This window comes from Scaptodrosophila lebanonensis, unplaced genomic scaffold, assembly GCF_003285725.1.
Source record: "Scaptodrosophila lebanonensis strain 11010-0011.00,11010-0021.00 unplaced genomic scaffold, SlebRS2 tig00000001-arrow-pilon, whole genome shotgun sequence".
Taxonomy (NCBI): domain Eukaryota; kingdom Metazoa; phylum Arthropoda; class Insecta; order Diptera; family Drosophilidae; genus Scaptodrosophila; species Scaptodrosophila lebanonensis.
The window spans coordinates 2993893-3010071 of NW_022060529.1; the positions used below are offsets into that span (position 1 = coordinate 2993893).

The window sequence follows — 16179 nt, forward strand, 5'->3', positions numbered from 1 at the left end:
CTCTCGACTCACAAATGCTGATAAGGCAGTGCCAGTCGAAAATTTGTGTAAGCATGCAAAAATATAGTCGTAGGGCTATTATCAGTGCACATAAAATGGCCGTGGGAGAGACACGAATGGGGTCCAACGATGGTGGACGGATGGAAAATTGGCTGTGTGGGCTGCTCACACAATGCCGAGCAGCTAATTTATGGCCCACAAAACGCACAACGTTGACCAGCAGTGGAAACCAAGCTGTTTCCATGTGTTCCCCTCGCAACATTGCTCCAATTTTCGTATTCTTATCTGGTTTTATTTTTGAGAAATAAATAGCACAAATTTTATGGCTTAGCAGTGATAAAAACCACAAGACTAAGAGTCTGGAAAAAAGCTGTAGCATACTTTAAGGCTGCCGAAAAACTTTGTACAAATAATGCACATGCATATGCTATGCACTTGCAGCTCAGCTCAGCTCAGCACATGCACTCAAGTGGTTGCATTCTTAAATTGGATTAAGTGGTTTTTGCGCCCATTTCCACGCCCATTCAGACAAACTGCAGCTGTACTTGTGGATGTAGATGTAGCTGTAGCTGTAGCTGTTGCTGTAGCTGTAGCGGCCCGCCCTGGCAAAAGTTTCCAAGTAGTTCGTTTTTTCCGGTTTAGCTTTACGCTCGAGAGAACTCGAATTTAATTAAGAGCAAATATTAAAGCAATGTTTTTATTTAGCTGCAAACGAAACGAAACTAACAAAAAGTGTGCACACATAATAACAGTATGGCAACGAAGCCAGAATGGACGAGCAACTCGGCAAGCTCGAGTGTAAGAGATAGAAAAAGAGAGATTGCGACTGGGAGAAGAGTTTGGCAAGTGTTGCCGCAGACAAATGCAAAAACCACTCTTCTGTCAGTTTATTTAAATGAAATATCTGCATATATATCAACAAATATATATATAGTATATATATTTGAAGCAGAAAATTTGTTGCCTAATTGTTTAGCAAAGGATGCTGGGTGTGCCTCACATATGTGCAGTCGGAATTTTTCCGACAAAACACTTCACACAAATTGTTTGTAGCAGCAGACGTTCAGGCGTGCAATTCTATTCTACAAATTTCATTTCCTTAAGAGGCAAACTCAATTTCTATACTTAATACATATATACATCTATGAAATATTTAAAATGCTTTTTTCTCAAATAAATTACAAATTCCCAACAATGATAAATACGTATAAAATAAAAAAAAACATAGACAAATATGTACACAACTATAGTTTTGCGATGGAATCTCTAACGCATGTACATACATATAAGTACAATGAGTACAGATTAAAGTTTTATGGCAGATGATGCTAACTAAACTTGCACATGGGTGTCTTTAAACAATATGTGCAGCTGCTAAGCCGATAAGGGGATTATAAGTATGGAAAAACGGTAAAACGGAACACCACACTCTAAAACTTCATGTTAAAAATGCATCAAAAATAAGAAAAACAATAAAACTGATATGCACAACTAAATAATTACATACATGAATTTTAAATAAAAAGTGTTTAATTTCGAGAGATTTAATATTCAATTAACGCATTAAATGCTGGTTTTTAAAATGTAGTTCAAAATATTCATGTCGGCTAGAGGTGAAATAATGAAATCTTCTACATAATGTAATTTGTCTCAAATGTACATTTTGGAATCGAAGTGTAAAATATATTTCATAAAATATATTTTGGATGCTTGATATGCGGATTGCCGCAATCTGAAACAGCTATTATTCTGGTCCAGCTATGATAACATTCTGATTTTGATCATTTGCGACACTTTCAACGCTTCCAAATCGATGACAAAATAAATCTTTTAAAGTATGCTTTTATGTTGAGCTTCCACCCTTTATTTGTTCTATTTCATAAAAACAAAAATAAAAAAAGTCAAAAATTAATGTTGTTAAACAAATTTTTACATATATCAGAACATTACCATTTATATCGATTTAAATTAGAACATCGTGTAAAGGAGGTCGTATCAACAATGATTTCATCTCCATTTTCCTGACAAAGAATGTTATTTTTAAAAATATTTCAATGACAGCCATTGAAGCCACTCTAAATTAGTGCTAGTCCCTAATTTAATCAACATTAAAAACTTGAAACTCCATACGTTAATATTCAGCATTAAGGAAACTTTTTTAGTCTATTATTGTTAGATTGTTAATTTTGGAAATTACTTTAGCTTTAGTTGCAATCTTGAAAGAACTCTTTTGGAACTGTTAGCATTTACATTAAAAAGTTTAAAGTCAATTTAGGCTCCAAAGCTACTGCATACAGATCATCAATTACTTATAGTTATTGTCAGATGTTTTCAGATCCAACTGCCGCAAACTATTCACCCCAAACACACACAACATTCATATCAAAACTTTCTGCTTATCTACTTGTATTTATATATCAGTCGCTTCAGTGCCAGTCGCATTCACTCGTTCAATTTCTGCGGCTTAGCGTTAGTTCTGCACTATACTTCGATACGATTTGCTATATAGTAAAAGGGCAGCAGCAACAAAATAATCGAGCAATTTTCAACAGATTTGGTGACGCATAAAAAGCGCAGAGACATCTGCGAACTGTACGAATACGCTTTATGTAACCGTATCGTATAAGTATCCATGACTTGGTATTGGCAACCATTTAACGTGCCGATAAAATTTACATTTCAGCCAAGACACACAACAATAACAAAAACAACGATAACAACAACAACAACGGCAATGGCAGCCAGACACAGAAGACAGCCAAGGCAAGCGGGAATGTCATTTAGAGACCCCAAATGAAATTGGTTTTCGCATCTAGTCCGTCCATCCCCTCCGCCAGTACTTCCATCTCCTTCATTTGTTGAAACAGTCAGCGAGAGGAAAAAAAGGACAAAAATATGCACCCCCTGCCTCTGCGACTGCCCAACAGCTGTTGTGGCTATGTGGCCGCCATGTGGCAAGACGGCTCGCCCATTACTTGACATGGCCAAGTTGTGGCACTGTCCCTGTGGCCTGTTCCGCTGTTCATATTAAATTTGTTTATTGTACATACACACTTATTGTAGCTACTGTGAGGTCAGTTTTTGCTTTTTGTTGCTTTTGGCTGTTTTTCTTAGATTTTCGCATGCGTTCGAAAATTTTATTCTTACAACCTCTGTTCGGTTTGACTGCAACGCTTCCGGCCGCTCTGGCTGTCCTGATAACCTGCGACAGCATCTACTTCTCTCCCTTTTCCTTATGACGCTTTTATGCCTCGTTTTTTTCGTCATGAAATGTTTATTGACGCTCGCTGCGTTTTCTTTTATCGCCACTGTCGTCATTGGCACCCCAAAACCGAAATGCCATCCGCCCCTTCATCTTCTTCTTTATTCAGGGCACAAATGAGGTCCTGCCCCTGCTCTTATGTATTGCTGCAGAGCCGCCTGACGTGTTTTACATAAGTTGCCTAAGCTCTAAGTACACGACATCCCGCCTGATTCACCATTTATTAATGTTTGATCTTATTTCTTTGACGTGTCGTAGTGATTTGATTGACTGGCTAGTGATTGGGTTAATGATTATATATGTGTGTGTGGATAGCAATAGAGTACAATGCAATAGAAAGCATCCATTAAGTGATAAAAATATATGAATAGTAAGCCTTTTCGGTCCCCATATTTCATTGCTATTCATGTGAAAAGCAATATCATTTGTACTCAATTGAGAAAAGCGCTTTAGTTGGAAGGAAGTAATCAAGGATAGTTGTTCCTTATCCATTTCGTTTTATTCCAAAAATGAAAAACGAATTATTTTATCAATATATCAACAACAGGAAAGTTTGAAATACTTCGATGAAATAATTGAATCGATGAATTTCAATAAATAAAGCAATATCCATCAAAAATGGGAAAATGTTATAATGGGCTGATAAAGTGATGGCCAATGACAATTAAAGCAATCCTTGGATAGATTTTTGTTTAAAGAATGAAACAAGAACTGAAAAGAGGACTTAAAGAGAATTGATTAACGTAAGGAAAAACATGGATGAGAAATGATAGAAATTAATCGACATTACAGAAGTGACTTACATTCAGTTATCGTGAGGGTCAATTGAGTGCTCCGCATAGTTGTTTTTCACTTAAAACGTCAAAGCTCACCTAGAAAATACGAAACAGTTCTAGTTCTAGTTGAGGCAACTTTAAATAATCGATTGAAATGCCGCACTTTAAAATGTGAATGGCAATTGAAAGAGAATTCTGCTCTAAGGTGCGCTTTCACCCTTCTCTACCCGTACTCGTATACCGACATCCATGATGTCCATTAACGCTCACATCGATGTAAGCTGATTTCAACTGCATCGGGGATAAGGATGAGCACCCGTTAGCGTTGGAATTTGCCAAGCGTTTGGCAAAATTTACTTGTAAACTGATTTGCATATTGCGAGACAAAGCGGGCGAAACTGTTTGCATGAAACTAAACTAAAATATAGCGCAAACAAACTTTGCGTCATGGTAGATATACAGCGATATACACACAGATACATATACTATATACATGCGAACTCGTATATTGATGGCACAGATAAAGAGCGTCGCTTTGTTGTGTTTGCAGATATAAACGAAACGCTTCGATTTCTTGTCATCCAAGTAGAGGACAAAGCTGAAAACTGGGATTCCCAAGCTGCTTTTGTGAACTACACCACGTGTTCGACTACGCCTGCTCGATCTATCGTTTTTTTTTTGTTCGCTTTTCCTCTTACTATTCTTAAATGGGTAATGGTATGGGGGAGAAAATATATAAAGTCATAAAATTGAATTGGTAATTTTTTGTGTTAAAAGCAGAAATTAAAATAAATTGAATTGCTGCTAAGACGTTGGCAAAGATGGAGGCGGCAAGAAAGCCGCCAAAGCGCAAACCCAAAGGCAAATGCGCAGAAAATGCAAATGAGTCGCGTACATAGGTTCCTGGAAGACTCGATGGCTCGAAGCCTCGATGCCGCGATGCCCCAATGCCTTGAAGACCAGGTCCACGCTCAGGCAAAGCGCAAAATTGGCGCACGAAATGAAAACAAAATAAAATGAAATACTCAACAAGCTGAAGAGCGCAAGTAAAAACAAAATACAAATGCATTGTTGTTGTAGCCATTGCTATTGTTGTTGTTGTTACTTTATGGCTGCCATTCCAACATTGTCGTCCTGCTCATCGTCGTTGTTATTGTAATAGGATTACTGCATAAATTAAAGTATTTGCCGTGGCATCATCAAATAAGATTTGCAATGCGCTGGCATTTCGCACCCGCAGCCCCACAAAAAACAAAAAAAAACCAAAAAAAAAAGCACCCGTGCTTCTCCATTGCCCACCAATGGCACCACCGTAGGGCCACCGCCTAACGAGCTACAACGTGCGAACATCAAAAATCGCAAGGATAAGTGCGGTATATATCAACTGAACAGAACGGAGAAGAGAACAAAAACAAAAGCAAAAAGCAACAACAAAACATTTGGCAGGCAGCATACAAAATAAATAAATAACAACAACAATAAAAGAGGCGGCATAGCAAGTGGGGCGCGTAAAAGTAAAGTTTATTGCATAATTTTAGGCGGCTTAGTTAAAGTGAAATGTAAACAAGCAGGACAGAGCGGGCGAAACAAAAAAGTAAGCTCTACGGAACGAGAGACGGGATGGTAGAGAGTGAGACAAGCAAAGTGTAGTTGAGAAATTGTGTCAAGAAAAAAGAAAGTATTACTTGTAGTTCCAAATCGTAGTTGCTCCCTAGATGGAGCTGGAGATGAAAAGCTGAAATTTGTATAGAAAAGTGGAAAGGCAAGAAGTTTGAAGAAAAAAATATATACACTGATCAAATTCATATTGAATTTAACGTTCTACTATTTCATATTCAAATCAAATACACAATAAACATCGTAAATTTTACAACAAACATATTCAATTAGTGATTTTAATATGAATAATATTCAAAGTGTAAAACTTCCTTATTAATTTATATTTATACATATTCTATTTAATGTTGAACCATATTAAATATTAATATTAAAACCAGTAGAGTAGACAAAAAAGTGGAAAAAATATTTTATAATTATAAAAAATAAACCTTTGGCGTGAATCAAACCCACGTCCCCACATCATCACTTGTGATTTAATATCGTCACACTTTAAATTTAATATCTTAATATTAAATTTAAAATTTAAGTGTGCACACTTCATTTATACTGAAACACACGATGGTGCAAAATAGTTAAATCTACGTGTAAATATTGAAATTTACGTGGTTTTTTTTTATTAGTGTAGGTAAATAGTTGTGGCTTAGTATTTCCACCTGATGGAAAAAATCGGAATAAATTAAGATTGCATTTTAGTATTCCTGTTGCTTTTATATTATAAATATTTGTTATTTTTATATACATATATTATATATATTTATTGCATTATTATTATTATTTTTACATATTTGTTGTATAAGCACACTCTGCGTTTTTGGTAATCAAACTTTTAGATCGGCTGTATCGGCGTTGATTATTTGTTCTAAAAATAACAAACCAAACACATTCACAAGAGTCCAAAACGATCTTCCTCGATCTCATATGCAAAGTAAAATAATAGAGATACACTGCATTCTATATTCAACATTTAATATATTTCTAGCTAATTCGATTTTCAAATAAATTGTACAACATTATTTTTCGTATTCTGAACTTAGCTTGGATTCATCAAATAGTAAGTTTTTTTTATTTATTTAGCATAAGCATGCAAACAGTAAGTACAATGAAAGGTGTAATAAATTATGAGCTTTCATGAAATGTCCACAATTGTAACTTTAGTCAAAAGCCTATTCTCAGACGCATCGCAACTGCTTAATGTGGGAAATAATTTTTAAACATCTATCTTACATAAGCCGGGCCACTTATTGGTATGTAATTTTTTATTTATCAACTATTGTAACTATTAAACTATTAATACACATACATATATGTATGTATAAAGATACATACACATACATATATGTATGTATAAAGATACATACATATGTACATATGTATGTATATAGAGCGAAAGTTCTAATACTTTGGAACAAATCAACATATCAAATATTCACCTCAGCGCTAAACCACAGGCAACATTTGGACGTCTTCCAACTAAAATATGCGCAAGTAAACCCAAAATGCCCATAAATCGCAATCTAACAAAACTTCCGCAGTTCCAGGAAATGCTCGCAGCAGAGAATGCTCACAATAATAACAGAAACAACAACAACTGCAACAAAAACAGCATGAGCGAAAAATCACTTCAAAAATTTGAAACTAAACACACAGAAAGCCGCAAATTTCATTTTAATAAAATTTTAATTTGGCCAAGAGCACGCAACCACCAGCGTCGGGACGAAGTCGTTGACGACCGATAGATGGGCTGTGTCAGGACCTTGTGCAAAGCAAGCGCGCGCCTCAATAATTCAAAGATGCTAAGCCGCAAATTGGCGTTTGGGTGTGGAGCGGGAGGTGGTGGCAGAGGCGGCGACCCGCAGTCGCCAAGAGACGCGAATGTGCCACACGCAGACAGGATATACATCCGTTGGGGCTTACACACACACACACACACGGAAAACACAGACACAGGCACAGATGGAGACTGGCAGGCAACCGCACACGCACACATTAAACTCTATTGGGTGCTAATGCTTTTTGGCGCAACTGACGCCCGTCGCTCTCCGAACCCTGAACCCTCCTCCTCCAGTTCTTGTGTTCCATATCAGACAGCAAAAATTTTCATAAATTTAGCAATGAGCCTGTCGACGCGTCTGTAAACACACAAACACATGCATGCAAAGGCACACATACAGACAGACAGACAGACAGGCAGGCAGGCAGGGGCTGTGCTGGCGCGTAATAAAAATACGCTAAAATGTTTGTACCAGATACATAAACACAACGCTTATTGCCTACTTTTAGGCGCACATGACACACACACACCCACACACACACACGCATGCTGTTCATTTGGTAGAACTTCCGCAAACCGGTAATGTTGTTGTTGCTGCTGCTGCTGTATGGCGTTTTATTAAAGTGCGCTGCAAAGTATGCTTTAAAAAAATAAAGAGGCATACTCCCATCACGCTGGCAAAATCCATTTGTATATGTGCTTATGTCGAGCTTATCAGCGCCTCAAGTAAACAGACAACGTGAAGGCTGCTATAAAAATTTGCATTCGACTAATGCCAAAGAGCGGCGACCTGCAGCCCATTTTACAAAACTCGCGACGACGACGACGACGACGACGACGACGATAAGCGTATAACCCCTTTTTTGAATAGCACCAGCATCACAATGCCTGAACTTTTGCTGTCTCTACACACAAATATACATACATACATATATGTATTATATATATGTACACATATGTATGTATATATTCGTACATATGTGTGTGTGTTTGTGTGTATGCGTGGCATGCCAATGCGTTTTGGCGATTTCTTTAGTGCGATACGTGCAAGGATTTTTTCGTTAGAAAAGTAAACCCGAAACCCAAGCCCTAACTCTGTATGAGCAAGAACAACCCCTCCTTTAGATATATCAGTATATGTATGTATATGGCTGTATATAAGTACATAAGTATTGCATGTATTGTAGTTGGGCAAATCTTTCAACGCTTTTACGCTATTTCCTATTAAGCTATTCTTTTCCCATCCTCCCTCCATCTTTCTTGATACTTTTTTCCTTTTACTCTCTATCTGTGTGTATTGTCCTTTTGCCAAATTCATGTATGGCAGCAGTTGCATAGCAAAAGATACTAAAAGCTTATCCCCATACTCTTCCCCCTCCTCACACAAACAGACTGTCTGACATATACACACATGTGTGTGTGTGTGAATGTGTGTGTGTCTCGTTTATCGATTTTTGTCGCTTAGTTGAGCGAACCATACACTTCAACTGCCCCCTCTGCTCCCTGTTCCCGGCACACTGAGTGGAGCAATTGCACCCTGTGTGGATTTTTGACATGCCAACGCATTTTAAATTTGCATTTTTTGGCACTGGAAAAATTTCGAAGCCAACTGGCAGGAGGCTGCAGGAAGTGGGAGCTGCATCTGCTATACATCTTTGAACTGAAAATGTCGGCACTTACTGTTACTGGATAATGTGTACAAAAATGTACTAAATGTTTTCGAAACTGATGCTTAAAGGTGACTAAATATATTTTTTCTGCACTGCATGATTAAAGCCATTAAAATTTCTAAAGCTGCCGACTCTATGTATTTACATTTCGGATATAGATAACATATAATTGAAGCCAACATGTAGAGAATATCTTAAGCAGTCACATCTTGTGAAAAGTCGTAACGTAAAGTCGATAAAGAAGCAACCCGTAAAGAAACAGGTATCAGCAGTCGGTTCTAGTACTGAATAGTCCATGTGTACATTAAAGTAATACAAATATAAAACGGTTGGTACTTCGTTCTTTTTTTTTAAATACCTATTTATTTTTATTTTTTTAAATGTCTGAGCTAAGCTCAAATACTTTTTTTAATCCGTTCTCAGTCTTATTATTAATTTTGAATTCCCACTCAGACATACCAGCAGAAAGTTAGAAAAATATTAACATTTTCTTAAAGCAAGTGTGCATATTTTTTCTTTAAACAGACTTCAGTTTTTGATAATCTAGCTCACGGCGCCTTTCCCATATACTATATTTCGCATGAAAAATCATTCACACACTCACACCCAGTTGTCTACATACACTCTGAGCTGCTTAGGTTTTTGTTTTATAAAATTTATGGCACCACACGTACCCAAACACACTTAGATAATACGTATCGACACACACACACACACGCACACTTAGAAATATTTATATGTACGGGTATATGTACATATGTGCCCCACAGACACCCTACAATAAGTGATTGTCATAAGCGGCGAGTACGAGTATGTGAGTCTGGGCACGAAGACAACCTTGCTGCTATGATTTTAAGGTAACTTTTCGGTTGCTTTTTGATTTATTAATCTGGCAAGTTTGGCTAAAAATCCCAGCCCTCCACACAAACCGAAAGTGAAGATTACTTAACCAATTTAAGCATCATGCAAAAATCCCAAAAGTGCCACAAAAACATCTGAATAGTTCAACAACTTGCTTCGTTGAAATAAATAAAATATTAAATATTAGAGCTAGATATATTTTTTCAGCGCCAGAGAATATTTAAGGACGGGTGAATATAAAACACTTTCCTTAAAGTTGATAGATTTCTCTTACCCAGCTTGTGGTTACGAGTATTCTTGAACAATTTCATGTTTTTAGTGAGCATTAAGCGTAGCAATTCGTTGTGCGGTCATGCACATAAATATTAATTAACTTTTCTTACATTTATGACAATTCATTGTCCAAAAATCACTCCCCAGACTCACATTATTTGGGGAGGAAAAAAACTGTGCCACTTTGCATTCTCATTAAGTCGCAACACGCCTACAATTAAAAGCGGGGACATACAAGTAAACCACCCCAACAACAAGAAACAAATTCCCTGACTCGAAAAATATTATAAACGCTTATAATAGATTATGCCGGCCAGTCAAAAACTTTGTCATAACAAAAAAAATTGTTTGAAATTAATTTGAAAACATTAAATGCGTTCTTCATGGTTAGCGGTTGCTTCTGGCTGTGAATTTGATGTATATGTCACGCACAGAGCCCCAATTCGCAGTGTGGGGATGCGGCGTGGGGAGCTTGTTGGCCTCCAAGAGTATTTTTATTTCACTTTCTTTGCTTGGCAGCTGAGCGTCAAATAATGAAGACTTGCAGACTTTTGCGGTTTTTGTTTCTGTACTTAAATGTACAGGCGACATGCTGCAAAACGATTTTCAAACTAAAATACTCTTCTTATTCTTATTTTAAGGAAGCTTACATTTCTTCACAAATTCAAGTAAGAAATCGGAACTCATACACCCCTTACTAGTGCATCCCAAATCAAAGAGAAATTTTGAATACCATTTACTTTCTGAGGGACATATTTGATCGACATCCAGTCGAAACTTTATGACAATTTGATGGATAGAAACCAATTTGTTGCTATCGGTACAAATTTTAAGGAAATATTAAGTTCTGTTTTCGAAAAAACTCTTTTCGAAACTGTTCGATGATTGCTTTTTGATTCTCATCGGTCGCCACTCGTGACTGATTTTTTGACAACAAATTGCGTTTCATCCCTCAACTATTCCATTCCATACTTATTTTATCATGATTTGGCATCATGTGACATTTACAATCTAAAGCATTGTAGTAGCACTCCAAAGGATATTCTTGCCGAAATACTCTTTAAAAATTCTTCTTGATCGTGCAAAACTTTGTATTAAGTCGGAGGATAATAAATAAACTCATTTTGCCAAAATAACAAGTGGGTGCCCTCATTTTTAAAAGTTCCTGGTTGCTTTGGGTCTCACCGTGTTGTTCTTCAAACATTAAATATGAATACCAAGAGTAATTGGGTGCAGTGATAAATATTTACTGCAGAACAACGAGTTTTTGAATTACAAATGTTCAGATGTTCAGACAAACAATTAGTTGAAAAAAAAATAATAATAATAAAAACACTAAAATCCGTTTAAAAACAAAAACAAGGAATTTGAGGAAAATAATTTTCCTTTAACACCTAATACTTCACAAGCTTTGAATATCTTCTCAACTAATTAGGCTAATGATCTCAAACGATAATTGGCATAAAAATAATTGTCTTTTCTTTTTTCACTTTCTTTTTTAATTTGACAAACATTCATGTTCCGTATTTAATGTAAGAACTGAATTTGATCAAAACAATAATAGAATTTGGTATCATTATAAATAAATTAATAAATGAAGTATTTTAAAATTTATTTCTCATCCATAAACTTTCAATTTTACTTTGTGTTTATTATAAAGAATCTTGACTGTTAATTTTTATGTAGGCATTGAAGAAAAAGTTGGGAATAAAACCGCAAGACGCCGTCCAAAAATGTAAGAAAGTTATGCAAGCGACTTTAAGACTCATAGCATTAAGTTAAAGTTATATACATACATATATTTAGGGCATACTTTTTGGGTTGTCGCACACCCCTAGACACAACCCCTAGACACAATTATTTTGAGCCCCTTGTGTCTGGCCATGCGGCGCGCTTAAGGCTTTGACTGCCTAATCCTATTTTTCATTAATCTAATTAAAGCTGCGTAAAGAGCATTGCAGAGAAAATGTAATGAAATTATGCCACGCACACACACACACACTCATTCACAGACACAGGCGGACAATGGGGTTTTGTAAGTATGCGATTGCTGGTCGGCTCATCGTCCACAGTGCATGCAGCGGAAGCGACAAGTTTACTAAACCAGCAGCAACAGCAACAGCAGCAGTTCAAATATTATTGATTAAAGGAATTAGGGTCAATTAGTGCTAAGGAATTTCGACTGCTGAAATTTTATGCAGCTAAGCTAAACTTGGCATTGATTGGACGACCCAGGAGTGGTGTAGGTGTAAATTAGCCTGGCAATTAGACAGAGCTTTTGCAAAGCCTAATGGATGGCCGGCCATTTAATATTGAATTACAATGGAGATGAGGATCCTTTGAGCTGGCTGAAATAATAGTTTTTAATTGGACATTCATGTTGATGATACTAAATTGGCTCTAAGCTGTGCCGTCACTACAAATTATACTTCTCATTCATCTGTCTGTCTGCCTTTCTTTCTTGATAGACTATTTATTTGTTTGCATGTTGTTCTCAGCCAAATTGTAAGACACTTGGCCCTAATGTTGAAAATTAAAGGTACTTTTTGAGCTTCTCCATTCATTTTAATTTAAAGTGGACCTCCTAAGGTAGCTTAACTCTTAACCCTCGTCTATGTATCAAAATATGTATACTTTATACTATCCAATGACAAACTTACCATATTTCTGTTGTATAGAGTTTAGAGGCAAGTATAGTAAATACTGTTTAGGTTCGATTATATAATGCTTAGCTTTACTAAGCACAAAAATACTTGAAAAAGATCCTTTGGATACTTAATGAATGAAATGATATTTTTGGCGCCTTGACAATCCACTTACAGTCCCACCTTCTGCGTCTTAGCCTACGTTACCAGAAGATCCCTCGACAATTCATGTTTTAAATTTAAAAAAAAAAACATTTTCCATTTCGTAGCAAACATTTTTCGCTATACTCCTCCACAATTCTAGCAGTGCGTCCCCAAAATTTAATGTGCTGCAATATTTAATAATAATAATAATAAAAAATGGAAACCTTTCATTTAAAAACGCATTGAAAAGCAAGGAAGAAGAGCACAAATAAACAAACAACGAGGCCAGTCCCTTGGGCCAAAGAGCTACAACGAAAACAAAACAGTTCGTGCCCCACAAGGGATGGAAACAGAGCAGCGCAAAAAAGGGCAACCAAGTGAAGAGGTATGCAGCGCAAAAAAAATATGAAAGAATTCAAAAAAATGCTATAAATAAGCAGACAGGTGTTTGGAAAGGTGCCATGTGCGTGGGGCCCGCCAGTCAGTCAGCCAGCCAGCCAGCCAGTCACCCAGTTTGTCAGTCCGTCAGTCAGTCCAGGACGACGACAACCAAGAGTGAGACGGCATTTGCATTAAAATTTTGTTAGCGTACAAACAAGCGCGACTAACAGCAAAAAGTGCAAAGCGACAAGGAACAAAGCGCAAAGCGCAAATGTAAAAAGTTCACATAGTACGGCACTAAATGCTTAGGCACCTGAAAGTATGCTTTCAATTGTGCGCAATTTAGTGCACTAAGTGCGATACACAACCAACAACAAAGGCAGCATGTTGTAAGTGTTAGTGTGTAACGGTGTATGCGTGTGTGTGCGTCTGTCTGTGTGTGTGTGCCCATTGTGTCTGGACGAGGCACGAGGCGCTTGAATAGCTGCAAACAACAAACGTGCGAAAAACGCCTAAAAACGTGCAGCAAAAAGGTTGTGATGATGATGACGACAACGAGCCGTCGTTAAAGTTCTTGCTGTAGTAGTAGTTGTTGCTGCTGTTGCTGCTTCGGTTGTGGATGCTGCTGTTGCCTTAACTCGCATACTGCTGTGATTGTGCTTATGATTATTATGATTATTGTTTACAACGACATACACAACAAACTCATGGCAAACATAGAATAAGCAGCGAGTCAGACCGAGTGAACCAAAAGCACAAGAAACGGCCAGGGAATAAAATGTTTTCTTCAGCTTTGCCGAAGCGAGAATACGCTGAAAAGATTACCTCAATTCGAAATTAAACTAATATGTTTTTGTATGTTTTCCTTGGCGCAATTGCTGTCTACCCTTTGGGGTTCTTATGTTGTCTTATTTACTGCTCGATTATGTTGGTATCTATCAACTGTTAGTTTTGAAAGTTTGTTTTAGTGGAAGGCCGTTTTTATAATGAAAGAAAATACAAGATATTTATTTTAAATAAAAAAGTAAAATTAAAGATAAATATTCAAATAATAATCACTATAAATCTTGTCTTCTTTTGTTGAACAAATATAAATGAGAAACTTCTTAAACCTTATTATTTAATTTTTTGTCTAATTACACTAAATATTGTTTGGTCTATTATAGGTGCAAAAAATTAAAAAATTAAAAAAAATAAATGTGCTTTCTAGCTAAATTAAGTCGCATTGCTTCACTCTCTAGATTATCTATTTACGCTCTTCACTATTTATTTGCATTGATTTTTAAGAACAAGAAAAAAAAAGAATAAGTAAACGAATATTTAAAGTTTTTATTAATTATTTACTTGAGATTTTCTCGATATCTCGTTCATACTTAAAAAAAGACCATCATCGTTTTTGAACGAATATTTAAAGTACAACAAAAACTCTTTTATTATCAATTTTTTATTGATTATTTACATGAAATTTACATGAAAAACCATCATCGTTTTTTTTAAACATGTTTTGGCATATTTTTCGAAATACATTTTGAATAATAAATAAAATTGCATGTGTATGTGTGTATTTATTTTCATTTCCTAAAATATTTTAAATCTATTATAAACGTTTTATTTCATTTCAAGTTCCTTGTAAATATATTTTCTCTCTGCGATATCCTTTCCTATATGTTTTTTATAATCTATGCATTTTTCTTTGAAATGACAAAAAATGTTCTAACTTCTACAAATAACTGCATTTAATTATTGCTTAGATTTAAAAAGAAAATACAGCTTCCTTATGAACAATTCTCGCACACCATACTCGTACACATGATACCTTTTTATTTAAAGTGTAGAGCATAAAAAGAAAGCAAGAGCAAAAATCATAATAAAAGTTCATAAAAATAAAAATGGCGCACACGGCATGCTGCCTTGCCCCTTCCGCCCACCTAGATTCCCCCTAGGCCCCACTAGATCCCCTAGATCTTCCCTAGATCTCACCAAGAGCTCCCCCAGAGCTATGCCAACAATGCGACACGACCGCGTTAGTTTTATGTTGCACATAAACATTACGCGCCTTTTGCGCTTTGCGTTGCATGCTTTTTGGCGCGCAAAACTTTTGCGCTGCTTGCCATTTTATTGCTAGTCTTACACGCTGTTTCGGGCTACCGTTTTTTCCTTTTTATTTTCTCTTGCTTAGCCCCATTGTTTTGTGTTTGTGTGTGTGTGTGTGTGTGTGCATGTGCCACGCCTGAAATGTGTTTTGGCACACAGCAGTGGGGCGCATGAAATGAAATTAAATGCCAAGAGCAGCAAAACAAAATGTACATTTTTTTCATTTTTCTCCTTTAGTTATAAAAGTCACTAGCATGTCAAGCACCTACCTGATGTTGTAGTTATTTGTAGTTTCTGGCTAGGAAATTGAGCAGTGAATGGGGGCTGCTTCAAAATTGCTTGCTGACCACAATTATAGTGCCCACAATTTGTGGAGATATTCAAATTGCTTGTAATCGACTCTGCAACGTATGCTACACTTTTCCAACACTTCTTTTTTAATGGATAGTATGTGTGTGTGTTATATTCATTAACATTTAACACCTTCTTCTCAAGCTGGCAGCCAAATTAACATTGTCGTGCCTATTAGCGTAAGGGGCAACACTGACGACGACGACGACGACAACAACGATGCCGCGACTACGGAAACGGAAACCGGAAATTGCGCGCACAACAGGCAGGCAGCGGCAAGCAACGACGGCGATGTTTTAACCGCGGCGACAACAACAACAGCTACTGCGAC

The 16179-nt window shown here is 36.6% G+C and overlaps 1 protein-coding gene across 1 annotated transcript in view; it reads right to left on the reverse strand.

The window, feature by feature from the left end:
• The window catches only part of LOC115634559, a 207510-nt gene extending 191331 nt beyond the window's left edge, over positions 1–16179 (reverse strand). The window contains exon 1 of the mRNA XM_030532375.1: positions 15767–16179. The gene's annotated coding sequence lies outside the window, so the exon portion shown is untranslated. The remainder of the gene's footprint in view (positions 1–15766) is intronic.